Here is a 26,012-nt window from a genome sequence, read left to right on the forward strand (position 1 = left end):
ATCGTTGCCTGCGCCTGCCTACATTCAGCTGGCAGGCAGCCCTCTGGGGTGGCACAGCAACTAGTAGGAGTTGGAACAACCCATCAGGTTTTTGCTTTTTTCCTAAAACTGTATGAGCCATCGTCAAGATGTAGTCAAAATACCTGGATTATCCAAAGGTATATGTAGTTACTAAAAGCCAGTGGGGTACAGATTGCAAAGGAATACATCACATTCCAAACCTGCCTCTTGAGAAACTTCAGATTTCTGTATCTGAATTCTGTATCTGCTATTAACAGCTTGTCTACCTTAGCAGAAACATATCAAATTTGGATTAATTCTTTCCTTTCTTCCTAAAAATAAGTATAGAACCTTTAATGAAGAACTAGCTTTCAGTCAAGGATAGAAATTCCAAATATGTCATAAAAAAGTGGCTATCTGCAGGTAGCAGAGCCAGGAGCTGCCTGTGCACTTTCTGGACAGTGGGGAACAGCTTTCAGGGGACCATGCAGAGCTAGCTCACAGTCAGAGCTGCTAAGGTAGCTGGAACCAAGAGAGCATGCAAGGACTCACCCACAAAAACACTGTGAGCAAAGTCAAGTTTACAGAACCTTCTTATTTTTATTGTATCTGACCTGACCCCGAGTATTTCAAGAAAAGCTTCTTGAAATGCATTATTCCTCAATTCAGTAATAAGAAAACTAGTTGTGTTCAGGTTGCTCTTAATCAGGTGAGAACAGCCAGGTGAGAGGAGCATGGAGCATCCTGCAAGCAGAACCAATAGATATATTCTGTATGCTGAATATCCAAGTAGATACTATGATCCAATGGTAACCTGACCTTTACACATAATATGTAATGTCTCATAGCAGAGTTAGAGTTGAACATCAAAATCTCATTTCTGATTACTGATCTGTGAAATGCTTGTTGACAGCAGAAAAGTTTCAAAGAACAAATCATATCAAAAGAAATACCAGCAAACAAGCTATGATGTTTAATGAAGCATAAGTTATATTTTATACCTCCACTCACTGACATAGTATTTCAGAAAACGTTGTTAGCAATGGGAGAAAACCCAGTTTTTTTATAGAAAGTAGTATATTTTGTCTTCATCCACTCATTGAAGAAGGTGATAACATTTCTAGAAAAACAAGTTGTAAGTTTTTCATTTTTTACCCAATTTGTTGCTTTTAAAAGAAAGAACATCTAAGTGGAAATTTTGTCTGTAAGCTGTGTATTTTGTCAAAACAGTTTCTTTCTTAATTACTATTACAAATATTTCTGACAACTGGAAAATATGCCAGTTATATTGATGTTACAAATTGTGAAACTTCAGCTGTTTAGAGTAATGGAGATTGAATACTGAGTAGATGCATTGCTGATACCTTGGAAAGTGAGTATGTTTTCATTCTGAAAATAACCTATTGGATTTTGTTGGACACATGCAATAATGCAAAAAAGAATCCAATGATGGTAAACTGATTTTTAAAATATGTTTTTACAATAACAAAACTATGCAGTCAGAGCGATGTTTATTTACAGTATACAGTTTTGTAATTAGGAATTAATGACATATTTAGGTGGCTTGAGTCAGCCAAAGAGGCAACCAAGCCAGTGAAGCTGTCAGCAGGAATGCTTTCACAACCCAATGGGTTGTAGTACATACATACATATGTGTACGTACAGTGTGCAAGGTAAAACTGTACAGCTCTATTTGGAATATGATGATGAAAAGATTGCAAGGATTGAAAAATAATAATTTACACTTAGAATTTACAGTCTTTTAATACCACTATGCTGGGGGAAAGTAACACTCTAATTACTACTGACTAGAATAGGGTAAGGTACTGATATACAAATCTTACGAGTCTTTTCTGGTGCACTACCTTTTACCTTTTTAAAGAGTCATTTCTATCCAAGAATTAGAAAAAAAAAATAAATCTCTTACTTCCTTTTTTTCCCCATCTCATTTTTCCTTCTCACCACACACTTTAGTGGTGTGTTTGTACACTGCTCCTCCTTGAGCAGCTCTTTCCCCCAGCCCTTTCATGTTTATTCCTATGCCAAATAAGCATGCATGCACAACCTTTGGTTTATGCTGCCACTCTTCTCTCACTACCAGATTATCATCAGAATTTGAAATACAAGGAGTTATAAAACAATATATATGTGTGTTAAAAGAGCTAAGACAACTCCACTCGTTCATAGCAGTAAATACATTGTTACATAGAACCGGAGAATAGTTCAGGTTAGAAAGGACATTAAGATCATCTAACCCCAATCTTCCTGCCATGGCAGGGACACCTCACATTAAACCATGTCATCCAAGGCTCTGTCCAACCCAGCCTTGAACACCGCCAGGGACGGAGCATTCACAACTTCCTTGGACAACCCATTCCAGTGCCTCACCAGCCTTACAAGAAAGAACTTCTTCCTTATACCCAATCTAAACTTCCCCTGTTTAAGTTTTAACCCATTACCACTTGTCCTATCACTACAGTCCCTAAAGAACAGTCCATCCCCAGCATCCTTATAGCCCCCCTTCAGATACTGGAAGGCTGCTATGAGGTCTCCATGCAGCCTTCTCTTCTCCAGGCTGGACAGCCCCAACTTTCTCAACCTGTCTTCATACAGGAGGTGCTTCAGTTCCCTGATCATCCTCGTGGCCCTCCTCTGGACTTGTTCCAACAGTTCCATGTCCTTTTGATGCTGAGGACACCAAAACTGCACACAGTACTCCAAGTGAGGTCTCACGAAAGCAAAGTAGAGGGACAGGATCACCTCCTTCGACCTGCTGGTCACGTTCCTTTTGATGCAGCCCAGGATGCGGTTGGCTTTCTGGGCTGCGAGCGCACACTGAAGCCGGCTCATGTTCATTTTCTCATTGACCAACACCCCCAAGTCCTTCTCTGCAGGGCTGCTCTGAATCTCTTCTCTGCCCAACCTGTAGCTGTGCCTGGGATTGCTCCAACCCAGGTGTAGGACCTTGTACTTGGCATGGTTAAACTTCATAAGCTTGGCATCAGCCCACCTCACAAGTGTGTCGAGGTCCCTCTGGATGGCATTCCTTCCCTCCAGCGTATCAACCGAACCACACAGCTTGGTGTCATCGGCAAACTTGCTGAGGGCGCACTCAATCCCACTGTCCATGTCACCGACAAAGATGTTGAACAAGACCGGTCCCAGCACCGATCCCTGAGGGACACCATTCATTCCCATGGACTTGTGCACATTCAGGTTCTTAGAATGATCTTGAACCAGATCCTTTCCTACAGTGGGTAAATTTGAGGGAATCAGCTAACACAAATCAACAACATGACTCTGTTGTACTGTTGTTCAAATGCTCTGAGCACTATGGGAGAAAAGCTGGAGTAGCACAGAAAACAAATGGATGCCTGAACATGTAATCTGTTCCAGAAGGCACTAAGTGGACAATGAGGACAGAGAAAATACGCAAAAAATAGTCTAGATGCTTCTTCATCTGCAGTCACTGGAAGACTCTGTTGAGTGAGGAAGGAGAAAGAAATCCAGGCCATACGAGTTTTACTTGTTGGCATGGCTCCTTTTTCGTCTGCAGCTTCATGATAAACCACTCTGTGGTTCTGAACTTGAGGCAAAATGCTCCCTCTTTTCTTTTATCTTGTACCCCTTTAGAGTTACATCATGTTTGCTTAAAGTTTCCTGCAAAATACAGACTGTTTTGCTCTGGACCACAACACTAAAGAAAGATGTGTGCTCTTACTGAGGGTCACTTGCATCCTCTCAGAGTGAAAATGTTTCCCTTCACTGGACAAGAGCACAAAAGCCTATTATTGTAGCATTATTAAATGGATATAAGAAAATCGTTCACCCTACTGTAAGAAAGAAATTGAAAATTGAAAACTGTCTTTTTCCAGTTCCCCATTAGTGGTAATTATGCAATCATTTCTTATTTCTTTTTTTCATGAATGTGGACAATTATCAAGATACTTACATTAAAAATTTTGGTTCAAAACAAAAAAGCAGTAGGGTATGCAAAAATGCAACCACAAAGGATTTGAGATCACTGCATGGTAAACACATCATCTCTTCTTTTTCAGATGCAGATTTCCACATGAAATGTGGAAACTGTCTGAATGTGGAAACTGTCTGCAACCAACCAGAAAAATGAGAGCTATGTTGTGCCATCTCAATACACTGTTGAACATATTTATCCATCAGAGTTTTTACTACTGCATAAATAATGTATACATACTTGACAGTTCTGAATAGGCATGTTGATTATGACTTAAAACCAAATAATCCTGTTTGTCTGTGAAGAATACAGATATGACTGGATGCTGAGAAGTTACTGTGAAAAAGAATAAATTAAAAACCGGGTGCTAAGCTTTATAAGATTCAGACTGTACAAGATTTTTTCTGGATGTACAAACCCTAATAAAATTAAACGACTTTAATGTTTGCAAGGATACATTCACAAAGACCTAACTTATGGGATAAAGACCTTCTGCATTACCAGTAGGCAATTTTCTTAAATAACTTGAACATACCAAAAATGATCATTCTGTCCTTGATTTTGTGTAGTAGATTTTTAATTGTGGTCATAGGTTGTTTCATACGAGAAAATAAAAAGGCAGAACATGGAATGTTTTATAACATAAACAAATTTCACATTTGATAGTGCAGAAAGGAGCAAAGATCCTGTTCTACAAAGTTAGGTGTTAAGGTTATGAACCACATCTGACAGAAAGAAAAACGTTACTTCATAAGTATACAACATATAAATAGCAACAGACAGGATAGTATCTTCCATAAAGGAGAAAAATCCTACTGAGAGTCTATGGATTGCAGTTCAGAAGTGAACTATGCAGAGCCACAGTGTGCTCTTAATGTTGTTTGGGCTGTAGCTTGAAGAAGCTCTTTGAGGACAAGCAGCCCATGTACTGAAGGAGAGGAAAGATGGAAACTTCTGGTATGTTTGGACAAACAAAGTGTGTGAAAAGTGAAATTACCATTCAAAATGTTAAAATTAACAAGAAAAAGTAGACAAACAGGATTTGCTTGCCTCTTCAAAAAATGAGAGAAAACCAGGTATCATTATTGACATTTCAAAGGTGCTGAGAAATGTTTTGAAGAATTTAATAACAAAAGTGTTGTTTCAGTTATGTCTTTTTTTACCTTTTGAAAGGGAAAGACAGCCAATTTTTTTTTTATGTCCCTAATTCTTCTAGTTACCACAAAGACCAAAAAGGACCCAAATCTGAAGGAAATGTGAAAGCATGGTATAACCAAAAAGATATGATGTACTCTTTCCCGATCTGTCCTTTTCCTAAAGATCTGTGCTATTCTGTACTACTCAACATTCCAACAGGATATTTCAATCCAGTTGAATTTCATTCTATTATATCTTCTCATAGAAAATAGCCAGAAAGCTGTAGGAGGAATTCCTTAGACAGAAGATATCAAAACCTTCCATGCTCTAGTTCAACTGATTTTAAACATATGATTTTACGTATTTTTAATTCTTCTACAATGTAGCTTTGAAACAAGGGTATATCATGGCCTTCTTGTGCATAAGCTATAAGCTTTCATAAACAGAACAAGATTCTCATTATGCCTTCATTTCAGGTAATTTTCCAAGACTTTGGAGAAACAATTGATTTTACATTTTTTTAATGTTTAACTGTTTCTATTATCTTGCATAGATATAAGAAATTGAATCACTGCTTTAATGCAAGATGCCCCTTCAGTCATAATTTCTAAACACTGAAATTGAGAATTTATTAGAAAATTGGTTAAACACCCCAATAACTCAATGAATTCAAACCCAGAGTTAAACAGGATCGCAAAGGACCCTGAACGGTCTCATATTCCAATGGAATACAGTGAGGACTAAGAAGTATTTAGTAGAATATCAACAAAAAAAAAAAAAAAAAAAAAAAGAAAAATTAAAACCTGAAAAATTGGATAAACTGTGAAAATGTGGGCAGTGCTAAATAGTGGGAAATAACTGGAAAAAATCACATATTTTTCAGAGCTATCAATAAATATATAGTAATAATAATGTTTTCTTTATCAGCTTTCAGAGTTTTATGATATTATGCTTTAGAGGAGAACACCCCAGGGCTGATCGGTGATAACAATGAAATTTTGTAAGGAAGATTAGGGCACCATGGAGAATCCATTATGAATATCAAACAGTGCAGTCTTTAGGCATTTTATGGAATTAATTTATGCATTGCCTCTTCGTTTATAGCTTTTGATAAGACTATAACACCTGAAGAAAGAATTTCAGATTTTGGAACAGGAAATGAGCCTACCTAAGGCTAAGGAAAAGGTCTTCCAGCAATTGCAAATTAGTGTAACTCCACCAAAGTGAAAGAGTATGGAATGAATTTCACTATTTGTGAATCTGATCTTCATTAAACATTCAGTGTTGTTAAATACATACTTTCTTTTAATACTTTGCATTTCTTTCATTTCATTCTCCTGCATTTTCCCTCTCTTTTAAATCTCTTTATTGTCCCATCATTTTCTTCGCCTCTCAGCATAGCTGGGATAACACTACCAACAGCTATTCCTACTGCTTCCATTCTTGTGATCTAATGTTCCACCATGATTTCTTGCATGTGATTTACTTCCAGTCTGTAAATGGTCAATGCAGATTAGCAAGCAGACAGAACTTACTGGCAGAAAATAATGGCTGTGCAAGATTTAAAGAAATCGTCAAGAATCTCTTTCCTAGCCAGAACATGAAATTAGCTGTAAAACAAGTGCAGCAAAAAAATGGATTTAACTGATATGGTTTTGTTTCAGAGTTTGAAAGGGGTCCCATCAACACAGAAGGCTGTGTTGGACTATAACTTCCAGTTAATAAGTTCCCACACCATCCTGAGAAGGAAGTAATATGTAAGACTGACCACATCTTGTAAGATCTGAAGTAGAACCAACTATTTCTACTTTTAAAAGCCTATATAATCAATTATTCAGAAGTCAAACACTGCACAAATATCAGTGTGAAACAGTCAAGTAAACAGTCTGTAAAAAAAAAACAAACACGACAACCCAAAACAAGAAGAAGATCTGAGAGTTAATTATTGAAAGTGCTCAGTGACAATTTATGGTAACAGATACACTGTAAGGAACATCTGGATTCACTCTTGAAGTAAGTTTGCTCTTAACTAAACAAAGAGATTCCAAAATGGGAGCAATGTAATAAAAATTTCATAGCTCTATCACTGCAAAATGTTACCCTTGACGATGACCAGTTAATTTACTCTCTACAAGAAGAATTCACTTAGAATCCAAAAATTTCTTCCCTCATTTTTGTTACATTTGTTTCACACTAACAAATGTTGTTTCTTCATATCATTTTTAAATGTTTTTGCCTTATATATATGTCCCACTTTGCTGAAGTCGAAATTTCTAAATTAAACACTAGATGGCAGAGCAAGGCTGGACTGAGCATCTGAAAAAGGCTGCACCTAACTTCGCCTGTATTTTCAACGGAGCATTTATAAGATATCGGATGAAATACTTCATCTGTTTTTTTTTTCCTATAAAAATTACCAGCAGTTACATAAAAATTAACTCCATACATTACAATCTTTGCATGCACACACCGTTTGCCTCCTGGCACTTCCCTTCAGAGTCTGCTCCCACCCCAGCATGGGTGCCTCGGCCAACAATGATGGCAATGTTAGCGATAAGAAAGATTTGGTGTCCCAGGGGTTGCTACAGAACTGCAAAGCCGTAAGGTCAACTCCTGGAGCCAATTCATATTGACTTCAAAGGGCTGCATGCTTAAGTCGATAATGACCAAGAACTGAATGTAGAATTTAGGATTTAGGCTGAATTGCAGATCAAAGATAGGGATTTACCTCTCGGGTTTGTCTAGGAGTCTGACAGTATGACACATAGATACCTGGCAGTATGAGCTTGCAGTCCAGAAAGCAAGCCACATATCCTGGGCTGCACCAAAAGAAGTGTGACCAGCAGGTTGAGGGAGATGATTCTCACCCTCTACTCCACTTCCATGAGACCCCACCAGCATTACTGTGTTCAGCTCTGGGTCCCCCAGCACAGGAGAGAAGTGAACCTGTTGGAGAGAGTCAGGCGAAGGCCACAAAGGTGATCAAAGGGCTGGAGCATGTCTCCTATGAAGACAGGCTGAGAGTGCTTGTTCAGCCTGAAGAAGAGAAGGCTTTGGGGATACCTTATAACGGCATTCCAGTACCTAAAGGGGACATACAGGAGAGCTGGAGAGGGACTTTTTACAAAGGAATATAGTAACAGGATGAGTAGTAATAGCTTTAAACTGAAGGAGAGTAGATTTAGATTAGACATTAGGAAGAAATTCTTCACTGCGAGGGTGGTGAGGTGCTGGAACTGGTTGCCCAGACAAGTTGTGGATGCCACATCCCTGGCTGAATGGGGCTTGGAGCAACCTGCTCTAGTGGAAGGTGTCCCTGCCCATGGCAGGGGGCTGGAACTGGATGAGTTTAAAGGTCCCTTTCAACCCAAACCATTCTATGAGTCTATGAATACTAGGACACAAGCCACTCAAATACAGAAATGAACAGACCGATTAAAAAGGGTTCTTCTACTCCCCCTTCTAAAATTTGAAATCTCTCTTTATAGACAATATTAACTGAATTAAGAGTTTAATAGAAATTAAGAGATTAATAGATACACCAGCTCACCTGACCAATTTAATGGATGAAAGAATACAACAAATGCACCTAAACAAATTAATAAAAGCAATGTGTGCTTCAGCTGTATTGCCACTGAAAGTAATTAAGATACCATTTTGTTTACAATGAGACTCAGATTCCTGTATCCCATTGTGTCTTTGATGAATCACACTGGATCACCTCAGTGGAGCTGCTTACATTTTGGGTGTGTTGGCTATCTGAGAAGTTACATGCAGCTGAACTTGAGCAGCTTTGCATGTGATTTGCTGCTAAAAGAACTAAGGTGTTTTAGATGCGATGGCAAATTTCATTGAGGCTGTGCTATAACTCTGCCTTTGATCCTTGCATAGGTAAGCTTTATCTGCGGTAGCCAAAGGCTTTGCGTAAGAGCAGCGATGCACCCATTACAGCCTAGATTTGTTGGGTAGCATCACAAAAAAAGCAATGTGTGCAGACATTATGTCCTACTCTAAGCCTTGTTGTAGTCATATTATATTTCTTCATATGCCTAGAGTAACACTTTAGAAGCGTCAGTCTTTCTGGTTTTGGCAGAGCTCTCCTCTGCATCACTTTAGGAGGTCTCTGAACTACATTACATGAAAACAAAAAGCAGAAATGTCACAAACTAAGGCAACAAATGGTTGGGTGGGCTGCTGAGCTGCTGCTCTGGAGAAGGCAGAACAGCTGCTCAGATCTCTCCCACCTCAATCAGAGCTCCTTCTGGCACTGCCAAGAAAGGAAGACACATTCAGGCAACAACAGGACTCACCCAAATGAATTTTGAAATCAAAGGGAACAGTTTGGGCAACAGCACAGCTACTATTTGCGATCAAATATGTAATTCACATTGCATTATTTCAGGCTCGTAATATTGTATATACAATATTCAAGGTTTCATGCTGAATAATTGGCTGGAGATTGTTGCTCTGGAAGGATGAAATTGTATTTGTCTCCTAAGAATCAACATACAAGCATGTAAACTACCGATAAAAGATGGGGTAGTAGGGGAGAGAAGAGGAAGGAGAAGATGAGGGAGAGGTAGAGAGAAAGAGAGAGGAAAAAAACTCACTTCCTATATATCACTCACTGGCTGTTCTTTTGTTCCAACTTTGCCTTGTTCTTAAAATTTGACTGGAATTAAGCAGCAATTTCAGCTCCAATGGGTAGAAATAGTGAGAATATGACTGGTCCACCAACATCCCCGTCATGTTGTTCCTTCTTCCCCCTTGTTCCGGCAATGCTGCCGACATTCCCCAGGGTATGTTGTTCCTTCTTTCCCAGCTCCCCCTGTGCAGACCCAACAACCAGAAATAGAAAGGTCCCCAAGAAGGGGCCACAGGGAAAATCAGATGACTGTACCCCAAAAGATTCATGGTTGCTTTCTTTTTCCTCACAGATGCCTTGGCTCTGCACAAGGGTAATTTCAGCAAAAAAGGCAGCCATAGTAAGCTAATATGAATTTCATTTCATAGTTGTTCACACCAGAGCTGTGCAAACCCTTTAAGGGTTTGATATTTGTTAGGTTAACTAGGCAGTGCAAGTTTACCCCTCATATATTTTAAAAGCAGAACAAAGGGTAAACTATGTTTTCTCACCCCTAACAATAAATATCAGAATGCCAAATTACAAATATATAATAGGGATCAATTTCTTCTTTCTCTGGGATTAATTGCCTGTATTTTCAACTGAAATCAATCAAACTAGTGTAGAAGTACTACAAGGGAGAGAGCCCCAAAATCGTCATAATCAAGTAGTTTTTTGATAGCTCAGGTTTTCTACCATTTTTCTGCTTTCCTATGCTTCATCTTATGTACAAACTTCTACGTTTACACCCAGGAATCCATCTCACTGCTCTCTTTCAACTCTTTCCTTATTAACATAAAGCACTGCATAAATGCTGAGGTGAAAGTAATTTCACAGCATCTCATATTGCTCCCAGCTGTTTCAGGAAATTTATGCTCTTTTTTACCCAACAAGAGCAAACCGATTGATTTTTCACCTCAGACTCTAAGTCTCTTTCCAGAAGTTGCCAAATTGCTACTGTATCACAATTACTCGGCATTAAAAAATCCTAACAAACAAAAATGATGAATATAATTGGATATTCAAATATATATCATATATTATTATTGTCAAAATATATTTGATGAATAACAAGACTACATGTAGATTTTCTGTTTGAGTCCGAGTATTACATGCAGGAACCAAAATATGACCTTGACTACTCATCACCAAAGCAAAGCTGCTGGGAACACTGTGATGCCAAACAGTTTTTACTTACAAACATATATCTGCTAAGTTCAAGAGCCTTCACACTTGACTGAGCACAACATCTTTCATATTCAGAAACATCAGCTCTCTAGCGTGTTGACTGGATTTAAAATAGTAATACCTAAGAAGAGGTTACTCAAGGATAGGAAGAATTATTCCCCAGCTATAACAAAAAAGCAACAGAGAAGCAAATGCTGGTGGCAGCAGGTGACGTATTTATATCCTCTAGAGTACTTTCTCTCAAAAGCCAAAGAAGCCATTGTACTTATTGACCCAAAACAGAGAAGATACTGAAATTTTATGTTTCAAAAAACCCCGCATTTAGACAAATTAATGACCCCCACTAAGAACTATTAAAGTGAAAGACGGTACCTTGGGCTGGGAAATCCCTTGGAGTGTTTTAGGGAGGTGGGCTTTCCTTGTTCTTACATTGCCTCTGTATTTGCTGTAGTCAAAACTGGATTTGAGGCATCAAGTTAGGCAGACCATTGATGGGTCCTGTTACAGCCTTTTCTATACTCCTGTTAAGTTTCAGTGTATTTTGATGAGTGACATATTAACCCACATCAATTATTTCAATGACTGCTATAGACTTCAGTTAAAAAAGCTCAACTTTACATCTGTTGATTTTAAAGAAAAGATTTTGTTATTAAAGTCTGTGCATAATGCTGTCCCTGGCTAGTCAGACGGTCTAGCAATATTACTAACTTTTCTCAGCTGTCCTCCATCTTTCTGTGTATTTTCATTCAGATTAGGGCAAGTTACTCACTTAGTAGAATTACTGCTGAGCACAGTTAATACTATAATCATGGGTAAAATCACATCATCATAGAATCATAGAACCGTTAGGGTGAGCATAAACAGAAACAGCTTTTAGTTTCACTAAACTAAGTAAGACCTCTTGGACAGTAAAATGTTATTTAAACTGATTAAGCATAGCAGAGTCAGTCAGTATATGTGTTAGTTCATGTTATTTTTATTTTGCCTTTCTGAACACAGAAATAACAACTTCAGCTGTAATTTACCAATGAAAGCTGATAGCTGTTTCAGACTTAAAAGAGAGAAATGATGTTGCTAGTCACTAATGGGAGCTTTGCTGTTTTATTTTGAAAGGAAACCCCTTGTCACTGGTAGTTACGGAAATCGCCTACAGCCTTCAGCTTTGTAAAAAATTTCAGGCCCATTTAAACTTCTAGAACAGTCTCTATAAATAAACACAATAAAAATCCGAATCCCCCTGGAAAACCTTGTATATTAGTCTCTGACAGGGAAACTCAAGTAGTCACATACTCCAGTGCTGTTCACAATAAACAATGGCTTAAACCCATAAGCAATGCTGGGACTGGGGCAGACGCATAGCATCAAAATGTAATGGGTAGCAAAAGACAAAGCTCTACAGACTGCAATTATCCACTGCATTTTGCTGAGAAGGGCATGTGAGCAACAATGGCTTACACTAACATGGTAGGCTGACACATGTGGAGTACAGGGATATGGTCCTCTCTGCAACCTCTTCTTTGAGGGACACGATTTCTTGCAGAGATCTGAAGAACGTAGTGGAGATTTACTCATTTTAGATTTTAACCATCCTAGCAAGGTTTGCAAGAGAATGCCCTTAGAAACCATCTGTACACTAGAGATTTAACAATTTTTATGTGAATTAGAAATTGCTATGAATGGCATTATCATGAAAGAAAGCAGTACAACATTTTTATATCTATACAGCCTTGGTAAAAGCTGGTGAAATAAGTGAAGCTTAATTTGGGGGAGGAAAATGTGTGAGTCATTGGCTAAAGTCACTCAGTACTGACTATTTTCTAGATCTTTGTAGACTATGGAAAATGTATTTAAAAAATCCCACAAATGCATATGCACACAGTTATTTTGACCTGTCATGACCAAATGTCTGGAATTTGATGCACTCCAGTTTGAATTAATTTTCAATAATGAAATTTTAGATGTCACATAAAACTACTTCTGGGAATATCTCTGTCTTAACACAAAGGCGTATACTTCCATTTTAATACACAGGAGAGTCATATACATAACCATTATTGACAACAGTATGTACTATATGAAAATTTCTTTACTTTGCATATTGTATTTTACCAGTTGTCATACTGGAATGAATCAACAAACAAGCATGTCTAAAAGAAAATATGGCTGTGAATGACATATAATCACAAATTCAGCCCTTTTTATATTTGTAAGAAGGGGTCACAGCTACTCTGAGATACTACCAATTCCCCTTCTTACCACCTAAGTTGAAACATTAAATAATAGTAGGTAGGTTCATGACAGTGGATTCTGCCAAGACCCTCTCTGGTTTTGGGTGGATTTGGGATTCTATGTGAACAAAGAAACCCCAAATGAATGGAGAAACAAAGTATGCACCTTGCAAGGACATGAAGAAGAATTATTACCACTGAACTCAGAGTCACTTTCCCAGAGCTGGGCACTGGGATGTCCAGCTGCAGGCTTTGTTTAAACTGACTGTATAATGTCTGTTCTGCTCTGAAGTGTAGACCCACTTCTCCCTCACTCAGCTGCATCTTGATGCTTCCATAATTCTATTAAAAATTACTTGGAATATTCAAATGATAGTTGGACACAATTAATTGCAGTGAAGCTCTCCCTAGGCAGACAAAGGGAGAGAGGCAGAAGTCTAACTCTACCATTTTGCTGAACTTTGGTACCTTATGGTACATCCCCAACTGTTTCCAAGAAATTGATGGCGAAAGCAAGGGCTCCATGGAGATCCCTTGAGTCTCAGTCCAACATCTGTACTACCAGGCTAATATGACTAATGTGTTGAAGGTACTCAGCTTTTGTTCTCCTAGAGAGGTCAGTGCACAGTGTCACTTTTTTCCCAATGAATGCTTCAAAAAGCAATCATTTCTCTCGTTGACAGACATTTCTCTCTGCCAAACTGTTTTATAATGGATCTCCATATATTTTGAGTTACTTACATTTTCTCTCACTCTCTAGAGAATATCTTCTTTTTAGAAGCACATGCTGCTATCCAACATAGATAAGTCACAACTGAGGTGAGGGAAAATTAGATTTTGCTTGCCCATCTTCAGGGGAGATTACAGCCACTGCTCTAGTCAGATCATTGTCTTGGATCGTAAACAGCATGCTGTAGCCTCCAGTTAAGACCCCTTGTAAAACAGCAAGGCATTCTGCTTTTATATTCTCTTACACACACTGGTATCAACTAGGGAAAATTCACTGAAGTTAATCTACACTGATATAAAACCATGCAATAGAAAAAAAAGAAAAGCTCTAAATAATCCAGTATTGCACTAAAACCAAAGAATAAGAAACTGCACAAGCATGATGATGAAAAGTTTCACCAAATGAGACCAAGATATTCTTTTATCCACCACTAGGAAGCAGTATAACCATGGTTTTAAAAATCAAAACAATAACTGTTCAAGTTAAGACTTCTGGAAAATTTAAAGAGTGGACCACAAGACAAAGAAAATAAAACAAATAAAGCAGCTAAGCCATTTCTGTCTGATGACTGTATCAACTACGTGTAACACTGAATGCATTTGCAGAAAAGTAAAACTGGAGAGAAGTCTGAACATGGAGGAAAAGCTTAATGTAATATATTTTTCTCATGATTAAAGGAGATAAACCTTTGGAAGCTTTCTTGCATCCTTCCTGCACATAATTACCAGGCAAAATACAAGACAAAAGTATTTTTGTCCGTCTACTTTATTATTTACCATAACTCTTGCTACCTATATAATATTTTGGGATAGTAAGTTTTGTGCCTATGTCTTGAGCAAGAAAAGTTGGCGGTAAATATCTCCCTCTATCCATAGGGGTACAATGAATCCATCTCTTCTTGACCCTTAAACCCTAAACTTGTTACAGTATCATAGTTGTGTCATATGATATAAGTTGTTTCACTGAAGTTTCATCAAGAAGAAAAGGCTGAAGGCTTAGATTCTTTTGCAATTCAAATATCACAAGATCATTTAACTGTGGTAATGGCACTTAACATTTACACCCCTCATTCATCAACTACTTCACAAACATCAGCTAATAAGATAAATTTAGATGTGTTTATTTTCTTTGCCTTCTAGACTAGAAACCAAATCCAGGGAAGTGATTCATTAGTCAAATACAATATATGCTAGATCCGGCAATGTTACTTATCTAGGTTTTTTTGCTACCTGAAACCATCCTATTATACTTCCTGATATATATGCTGTTTCAGGAGATAGATAAAGAGAATAAAGTGAATACAGTATCTTAATTTCTAAGATGTTTAACATTTTTTCCAGAGTATTAAATGTAGCTATTTTGCATCTTAAACTTTTCATAAAAGGCTGGTTATTTTTGAAATGTGTCTAAATGAAACTGATAGTTTGATAAATATTTCATCATTTCCATAGTTTGCAAATTTGTTATTTGTTTTATATCGATACACATAATCTACTTCTATATAAGTACTGCTTATCTCCCTTTCATCTCTTTAAGGCACAAAGTTTCAAAAATAGATGTTTTTTGCAAAATTGCATTTCTTTTCAGTCCTGATTTATACTCTTGAAAAACCTGCATTGCAAGTGGTACTATCAACACTTCTCAGTTCTTCTGATTCTTTCATCTTTTTCTTTGTTGCACAGCAAGACGTTTTCTTCATTCTAACCTAATATCATAATCATAGAATAGTCAGGGTTGGAAAAGACCTTAAGATCATCTAGTTCCAACCCCCTGCCATGTTAGTAGTTATAAAGACTGCTGACTAAGCCCTTAGCAAAACATCCTGTTGGTATTTATTCTAGCCTTAATGTAAAATGTCATTGAAATTCATGTACACACATAGGATCGGTACATACATCACCTAAGAGAGTTTTCATGACCTCCTAGACAGAAGGGTCATCACTAGAAGGCAGATTAGGTTGAACTGGGTAAACAGACTCACCCACTCCCATTTCATGCCTGTCTCTGCTATCACACAAAATACATATTGCCAAATTAGCAGCACTAACACACTTTTTACTATGGAAAGGATTGCAAGAAAATATACGTTCTCATGCAAGCATAAAAACTTTCATACTGGGTACATAAATGCCAAAGATTTTTTAAGTCAACCTGTTAACTGTTTCATTCTTTCTCATTCACCCATTCAACAACTGCATGCTTCTGCAAGCTTGCTTCTAAATGAATTTTGTTTTATAAAAATAAAAATTTAAGATTTTTTTTTTACTGAAATGCTTTTAATATAAGCCATTGATTGATTTAACTGAAGACTGTGAGAATACCTAAAAGTGCCTTCCCTCACACACAAAGCATGAATGCTTTTGAAGCTAATTTGACAAAAAAAATCTTTCCTGAAGATGTTTCCCAAGGTGTAGTTACTCATTACAGAGGAAGGTTTTGGCCATAGTAATTGCATCAAAATCACTAGTAATCTCAACATAAGCATACAAACATATCCACATTGATTGAGAGAGATTCCACACTTGTGAAAACAGGTGTACCCCGGCTCAAATTCTTGCCTTATCTTCATACTCCTCTGAGGAAGGCTCACACCCAGAGACATTTTGAGCTGTAGCTCCAGGTAACATTGAGGCTCTTTTGAAATCAGTCCCAGAGCTGACTATTTCTTTGTTTGGATTTGGGGTGATTTTTGAGCATTTGTTCTGTTTGGAGAAAACATGACTTAAACATGAGTTACATTAACTAATTTAAGAAATTCTCAGATACTTCTCATATAATTCCAGGAAATGACAATGTTTTCTCTTTTAAAACAAAGCATTTTTTATTGCCATGCAAACATTCCAACGCAGAACAAACCACTGAAATGCTAATAATTATTTCATTTATAGAAACAAAGTGGTTTAAAACATAATAGAATAATTCTAGTGGAGCAGACATTTAAGCAGTTAACATAGTTGACAGTGCAGCAAAGAAATTTTTATACTCTTTTATCAACCTGATCCTGAAGCATATTTGTCTTCACATATAAAGTATATACCTATTTAGTTTAAATGGAACTTGAAAAAGTAATTAATGAGCCCTATATATACAATATGTCACCTTATTTCCAAGGCGGTGAAAACAGGGCCTTTTCTGACTTTTATTATAAGAATTTGGAAAAAATGGACTCATAATGGAAATGCTTTGCAACCATAACTGCACTCCAGCTATGGCCTGACTTGTTCTTATGTGTTTCCTCAGAAAATAATTTTTCTCTGGTACTTTAGTTGGCATATATAGATCTGGCTTTAAAATAAGCAATATGCAGAGAAATACTTCACCGTGAATGCTCCATCCCTGGCAGTGTTCAAGACTGGGTTGGACAGAGCCTTGGATGACATAGTTTAGTGTGTGGTGTCCCTGACCATGGCAGGGGTTTGGAACTGGATGTTGTTAAGGTCCTTTCCAACCCCAACCATTCTATGATTCTATGAGGAACGTAGTTGAAGCCTGTATTAACCATGTGTTCAGGGCTCTCTGACTAGTGGCTTTATTTTTCCCCAAATAGTTTTCAACAGAGATGACAACTACATGGTTATTGTTACCTGCTGTGTCAGTAGTAACAATAGTAGTAACAACATTCTTCTGTGTAGTAACAACATTCAGTATGGTAGTTTGTGCACACAGCAACATGCTAAAAGATATTACCAGCAATGGAACAAAACTACAGAACAAACAGTGCTCCATTTGCTAAATCAGCAATAAAAGAGAGAGAAATGCAGCTTTAAAGACATTTGAAAATCCTTCTTCCATAGTGGATATAGCTACTAAAACACTGAGGGTTATTATTAAACCTTTGCTGTCAAAAAACATTCTAGGAAAAAACCAACAAATAATGTAGACGAATTTTGTATGATGACCCTGCAGTCCCACTGTTGTTAACAAACACTCCTACCACAAATCAGCACCAGTTAAACATAATTTTTGAATGAAGGCTGCAAGGAAATGTACCATAAGTACAGATCAACAATAATTCTGCATTCCTACTAAAGATTCATCAAAGTAGCCAAAACTCAGATAAAGATAAAAAAAGCTCTTGTTTTCAGAGTTTAAACAACTAATATCCTTGGGCCTATTGTGGTGTCCAACTGCTACCTGAATCCTATAAATTCTTGACCTCTATTTCAATACCAAATTTCATAATTTTCTTATGAATATTTTACTATGGAATTGAACAGTTCAAGATTAAAACACTTTGATTTTAATGAAGCACTGCACTTCCATTAAGCTAATATGCTTTTGCAGAATTTTTACAGTTGCACTTCTGTTAGAAAGATAATACTTCTCACTTTTCATCTTACAACTGATTCCAAAATGAACCAAAGCTTAAGAGTGTGGTACTGAACCTCCCAAATACTTTCTAGAGAAGGTTTTTATTCTGATTTTGCACAAGCTACTCCTTAAAAAGGGTAGTAAGAGAGCATGCATGGCAGGAGAAAGGGAGAGACTAAGTTGGTTAAAGAAGTAAAGGCAATGAGAAAAAATTTAGCCAAGTCACAAGAGTAGAGTAAGCAGAATGAGTCAAGGCAAAATTGGAGCTCAATGAGGAATCACTGGATTCCTGTAGCATGCAAGCAGGTGTATATCAAATATGACAGAAGTAAATAGTAGAACCTTATGAAATCAGTAAAGAAGCTAATGCGAGTGATCAGCTGAGCCCAACTGATCTGTTAACCTTCTCAGCTTTTTCGGGCACTACACGGCCTGCACAGCCTGTATCTATCTGAAGAGTGTATTTTCTATCTTCCTCCCACTCTTGCTTAGTTAGAGTTCACACTATCCTGAAATCCCATAAGAAGATGCCTTGGTGGCCAGCAGCAGAGCTAAAGAAGCATTTCATGGCTCAGAGCCGGAACTGAGAGCTCACAGCTAGCTAGATCTCTCACTGGTAATTCTAAACCTCTGTTCTGTTGCCTAAATCTTTAAATAGCTTGCACACTCTTTCCATTGATCAATGAGAAGGTATTTAACAACTTTTGTCCTGCAAAAAATTAACTAGCCATGATTGCTTTATATTAGAAAGCATACAATTAATTGATGACATGACAGACATACAAATTCATGATTACCTAGAGCAGGTTTCTCTCATTACTAGCAGATACGTTATGTTAGCTTCCGTACCACTTTTTTTGTTTGCCAATAAAGGCAGTAAAGCCTTCACTTTCTCTTCTCCTTCAGCTTTCCTAATGCACTAAATCTTTAGAGTACTACGTGGTCTGAGCTGCAAGGAAAAAGATTGTGTTACAGTGAAATGGAAACAAAAGCCTGCGGTCTCGGCTAGGCTATGATGTGATGCGCATCAGAAAGCAGAACAAGGTATCATGAATTGTATACAGTGACAATTTACTGTTTTTACAGCATTGCAGGAATCAGCCAGGGAGGGATTCTGCACAGAATAGTTTGCTGGGGACCCTTCTCTGTTTTTCCCTCTCTCAGTTCTCACTTGCAATGGAACAAACTACAGGTGGATATAGCAGGTCACTGAGGCTCCATGTGGGTCTAGTGCTTAGAATTATTATGCCAAAGCAGAAAACCATGGTGAGCCCACATCTTGGATACTACATACTATTAAAGGCAGTATATAGCAGAAATAGAAATAATACAGGAAAGAGCAACCAAACTGATGGGAGATGGGCAGCAGAGTTTGTATGAGGAGAGATAAGTTATCCTTGGGCTCTTCAGGTGGTTTTGAATCTGAAGCTTGACCATTTTATTTGATTTTGTCTATTACTTCTGAAATAACCTCCATGCCAGTCTTTATTTTTATGCCTTTCAACGTTTCTCTCCTAATAACCAACAAAAAGGTAGGTTTTTTTTTTGTACAGTGCATGCATTCATTATAGCCCTAATTGCCACAAAACCTTGTGAACATCAAAAGTAGAAATTGTGACTGATCAACAAAGCCATGCAGCGGAACAAGGCTCTGAGGACACAGGCAAGGACTTTGTGCTCATAAAGCTTGTGATGAGATGAGGGGGGTGACTGTCCACTTCTGATGCAATGAAAGCTGAACCTATCTCAACACAGACAGGTCCAGAGGGTGGCATTTAGGCTACATCAGCAGTTTTCCTGAGCTAGCCAGACTGTTAAGATGCAGGTTAATACACAGGTCAGCCTAACTGGACTACAAAAAGTGAACAACTAAGAAACAAAACTCAAAAGAGAGCAAACAGCTTCAGGTAGTTTGAACCCATGTACTCCTTTCTAGCAGCTGAGGACACCCAGCCATTGTACTGACATCCAGCTGTGCACTGCAGTTGTTATAAGTTGTGAAGTGTACTTATATTTTGATCTACATGCACTGATGCATCACTGCACTAGATCAAAACCTCATGTCATGTCAGATAATGTAAAATAAGTAAATCTGATACAAAACATCAAACCCTTCACGTGTGGAATATCAAAAATAACCTGGTCAGAGAAAAGTGGACTCTTGACATAATGCAATCCAAAGTGGTTTGATCACTTAATGTAAGAAAACCCTTTAAGGGCTATTAAACACCATTATTTAGTACCGTCTTTCATCTAATAACTTTCATCTAACTTGCATGTGAGGGGAAATACCATCTTATAACAGTTCTTCCTTAAGGTGCTGGCAAGTAAAAAAGAGTTGGCTTTTCAGCCTTACCTGGTACATTGTTCTTACATAAGGTAATTCAGAAGTTCTAAAGTAGGTATGTCTGTTCAGCTTGTTTTGTTTATCGGGGTTGAGGGCCATGGGGGTTGACTGTGAAATCTTGTCATTTATTCTCAATTTTCATCTTCTGTAACTAAGTCAGGTTTTGATACAATATGATACAATACAATGCTTACAGCTTGCATTCTATGACTATTCAATGTATTTCATATTTTAAGAGATGTCTTCAAAGTATTAGCACACAAAATGTCAGCTATGATCTTCTTAATATGCTCATATATTAACATGTTTGCTAAATGTCAACAGATCAAGAAGGGAGAGTTGTTCTTTTTAACACAGACTTTTCTGCTTAGAGTTGTCATATTGCTGTCTCCTAAGTCTTCCTTCTCACTAATAGATTACGCTGAAGTGTATGGTTTTGAGGTCAGTAGTCCCCTGGTTCAAACACAGACATCTGTAAAATATGGATGTGATATCTGTCACTCTCCAGTCCCCTGAATAAGGAAAACCTGCATATTTTTAATAGCCTCCATTCATTTTACACACCAGTTCTCTTAGAGGACTTGAATTTGTCCTATTGAATTTTTTCCAGAGTGTAAGGAGTCCCAGAACCACTCCAAATGCTCAGTCTTTATTGCCAAAAGAGGGAGGTATTTTTTAACAACCTTCAGGGTGAGTCATGCACGCAACTCATTTAGCAGCTTTATCAGCTCCCTTGATTTCCTATTTCTTAATCAACACATTTAAATATAAAAAAAACCTCATGAATTCTCTATGTATAACAACAGCTCTTTTAATATGTTTACATGAATTTCAACATTAGCAGTCTATTTTCTGCTACCTTTTAGCAGTTATCCAGATTAGCTTCACCTCTGGTGCACATTGATACATGAATCACAGCTAATAGGAATTTATCTGATTTTGTGGCATGGAATTTTTTTTCTATCATTGTTGAAGATATATGTAAATGTCAAACACTCTTTAATATCAGAATAATTGTACTTTTGATTAAAAATACAAAAAGTATTTTAAAAGAAATTTAAATTATTGAAAAATAAACCACTTTAAGATTAAATTAGGCAGAAACCAAATTAAATTCTAGCTTATTTTGTGGCAGTTAATAAATCAACTTTAAAAAAATCAGTGCATATGCGCAGAACAATCCTGTTTGAAAAATAATATTCTGGGTTCATGGGAAGAGATAGTTTAACACATGTACTTTTTTTTTATGTCTTCACAAAGAAGAAGTATGAAACAAAATAATTCCTGCATACGTCTATGGACTTACACCTTCAAGTTAAATCCTGCCATAATCAACAAGCAGAACATTTGATAAATTCCACTTGCTATTTCTTTTTTTTTCTTTTTAATCTCTTGTCACTCTGCAATTCATCGTGCTAAAAGCTTTGATCCCAAGCATTGAACAGACATGAATTTCCTAAACGACTAAAACTTACGGGCAAGTGTTTCCTTTTAGAGCTGTATGTAAATGCAATGTTAAATTTTATTTTTGTAATCTCTTTAATCAGAAACAAGGGAATTAGCCAGCTGTTTGGAACTCATGTTAAGATGTAATTAAGCATCTGATTGAATTTCTGTGCATATCAAATGGCAAAGGCTAGTATTTGCACACAACACAGATCACTTTCATTAAAATAAAAATCTCACCAAATGACAACAGAAAAGGGTTTACTCCAATGGTTTGTCTCCAAGAGATCCCTCCGCAAGAAAGCACACATCAGAATGGCAAAAAAAAAATGCTTTATGTGTCAATCATACCAACAGGATCCCTTACTGAGTGACACCTAGCTTTCCCTTACATCTGTACTGCATGCTACTGCAATACGCTAAGGAATTGCCTGTCTTGCAGGCTTCATAGAGAAGGAAAAAAAAAAACAACCCACAAATTATCAATTACTCCAGTGTGGAAAAAAGCTTTACTGCCACCTGTGCTTGGTTTGGTTTTATTTGTTTGGTGGGGTTTTGGTGGGGTTTTGTTTGGGATTTAATTGCTAGTGAAAGACCTATTAAAGAATATTACTGCTGAGGTTTATGTATATATATCACATATAGCCAGGATTACTATATCTGTGAAAGCTAAGTTCAATTTTTCTCCTTTTCATGGGATATTTTCCAGAGATGAATATTAAGAAAGTTGAAAATGTGTTCTGGTTTTTAACACTAACAGATGAATACTATAGCAAGGTAACAAAAAAATACAGTTTTATGCTGTAGGATGAAGATGGGTAAACAGATTTTTAGAGAAAGCTGCTTCTTTATGTAATTTAATCTCAAGAAGTAGAGGCAGCTCCCTGACTATTGCAAATCAACCCTGACTTAGGTCAAAGCATCTATATTCTCTTTGTGCTTGCTAGGAACAAAGCAGAAGCAGAAGGAGTGCGATTAAGGTAGAGTGGTTACTCTGTCTCCTCAGTTCCCAGGGGTGCAAGTAGGGTTTAATCACCAAGTTACCCTTTTCCCACAGCATTTCTGTACTCTTACACTGATCAAGGGATGGGGCAGTGGAGTGATGCTGACTTTTCTAGAACAGTCTGCCCATGCTCCACTGCAGTCCCTTCTGAGGAACTTTTGCTTGACTCAAGAGAGAACACGGAAAGCAGCTGACCAGAAAGCTGTGTCACTTCAGCTTGCAGCATGAAGTGTCAGAGCTGAGAGCCGCAGGACAGCTTGACTCTTAAGACACTAAACTTGTGCACCTGGTGTTGCTCAGCCTTATGCAAGACCCACATAGAGGTGATGCTCACAGATCTAACAAATTAGTCTGATTATGTAGAAGTCCTCGATGTATAATACCCACACTGTGACCCCAAAAGATCCTAATCTGGAGAACCAAGGCAGACAGGAGAGGCGAGTAGAGAGTATCCAGAATATGAGAATATCTTAGGTAGAGGCATTTAAGGAGTTCCTGGCTTAGGGATCTGCATGCTTATTAGACATAAGTACACCGGACACACTGACTGAAGGAATGCATTGGCTATGAGTCACTATGCAACACAAGTTCTGTATTTGGTAATTCAGAGGAAAGGAACATCACAGTGAAACAGACTACATGTGCAATTTTAATGTCTTAATTCGATTGCTTTTGATCATGACAGTTGAGGAAAAAAAAAATCCTTGCCTATGGCTATCTTGTTATCTTTCTGTGAATTAATAAATATAAACTTTACAAAACAGCTAAAAGATCACAACTGTTTAGAGATGCATTTGAGCATGAACTTGAGAGAGAGACAGACAATTCTGACACTGTTTATTTTATGCAGGGCTGTCTCAAATTACAAGAATGAGTCTTTGCAAGTTAATTTTCACTTAAGGGACTTTTTGGAAACTGTTCAGTGCAAAGTTTTGAGGTTTTGAGAGAAAGATAATGTAAAAATTCAAAGGATTATGCAAAATTTTTGGAAGAATAGCCAAAGGGGTTCTCATTAGAAAACTGAGTTTTGTTTTATAATAGTAAATGGCAGTTATTTTAAATTAAATTCTATCTAGTCTTGTTAGTATGAGGAAGGTATGTATTCCTAGTAAGGAAAATACTAATATTGACATATTATCACAATGCTGATAAAATTCAACTTTAAATTTTTGAGCAACTAGTGTTGCTTATACCAAATATCTACATGGCTAAACAGCAAAGTTCCCCAAGCAAACACAACCTCCTCTAGAGTAAATGATGCTGGAATAGGATATACACATAGAAACTGTATAACCCTGCTTCTACAAATCCACATGTAGAAAAACATTAGACACAAACACACATCTATGTATATCGCAAAATCATTTTCAACATTGATTTCATTCAAAATCCAAAGCATAATGTCGCCATGGTTATCTAGAAAGATATCTCTCACAGTCAGGCTTCTGTTCCTCTTAGCGCATCTAGCCATGCCAATCTGAATTCTGCTCATCTGCCCAGTCTGAATGCGGCTCCAATGCAGCCAATTCATGGTGTAATTTATGTTTATCAATCTACATGTTCTTTGTAAGTAAAGGAATAACACTTTTTATCTGTTCACTCTGTTTTCATCATTTAAGTTCCCTTTTTTCCCTAACATAACAGATTACTTTCTACTGAATGGTTTAGAAACTAATGACCTAGATGCTAGGAAATAATGACAGAATAGTCTTTTTAATGATAAACTGAATCTCAAACCAATTATGATGGTTACCGTAATTGTTAATTATGTTTCTTAAACTATATGCTAGTTTGGACTTTTTCCTGTCTTTTCCTTCTTCTGTAGAACAAACATTAGATAAATTCTCTTGCCCAAAATAACCTACACACAAAATTAAAGTTACAATCTCATAACTACTTGGTAGCACTGCATAGCAAACACAGCTCTGGAAGTAAAACACACTGAAGTTTCAAGATAAGACCTGCTTTCCTCAAACACTGCTCCATTTTGCAGTATTTAAACATTATTCCAAAACTTCAATTGCTATCACTGGAGAGACTACTGAGTCAACTGCTTTACCACATCTTTTGTAACTTTCACTAAACATTTGTTAAGGTTTGATATGTGTGAAAAGAGTTTTAAAAAAGCTCCATACATATACCTCTCCATGCCTTTAATTTGCTAAGACTAGATTTGACATTGACAGTCAGATATTTTGTGTGCATTTGTTAGCATTTTCTTGACACTTAGGTTCCAGTCTAAAACCAAACATAGGAAACTCCTCCTTTCCTTAGAAGGCCTTAAAATTCAGTTTAAATATCTGTCCATAAAGGAGTGCTAATATAATATTTTCAAGTATATATGAAATGCATTATTTTTTGTATGGTGCTACTGACTCGAAATTCAACTGTCTTAATAGGCACAGTTATTAAAAGTAGAGGGTTTAATTTTTAGTTTTTTAAATAGAGTTGATTTTAGTTCTAAGTGTAGTAGACAACATGTCCCTATGCAATGGCATCATAGGCATTTCAGTCACACTCCACCTTGGAAGCTCAAGTATTTGTTGCCTTGGCAACACCATGCTTAATGTGTTTCATTTTGTCTCTTTTCTCCTTTTGTGAGTATGAACTTAAAAAAAAGAGGAGAAAGTAACATCACACCTTTTTCTAACCAAAATTCTATGAAAATAAATGCTAAGAGTAATACCATTATAGGAGTGATGATTTACTAGACAAAGCATGAAAACTATATACATTATAGAAAAAAGTCAACCTATTCTCTCTAAACTGAACTCAGCTGTTCAGTGTTTTCAGCTTATTGGCAGCACCAGCTGCTATTTCCTGTAGTGGGTAATATCTTTTTTATCTTTGTTGAAGAAAGAAATGTTACTAATTTTATATTATTTACAAAACTGTGTGTATGTGTATACATACTGTATTTTAATAAATGCTAAAATTATTTCTAAAAATTAGTGATTTTATATTTTACAGATGTGTCAGTGTCTTCAATGAGATCATTGACAACTTTCAGAACACAGCAATTCTG

The sequence above is a fragment of the Psittacula echo genome, assembly GCF_963264785.1.
Source record: "Psittacula echo genome assembly, chromosome: 3".
Lineage (NCBI taxonomy): Eukaryota > Metazoa > Chordata > Aves > Psittaciformes > Psittacidae > Psittacula > Psittacula echo.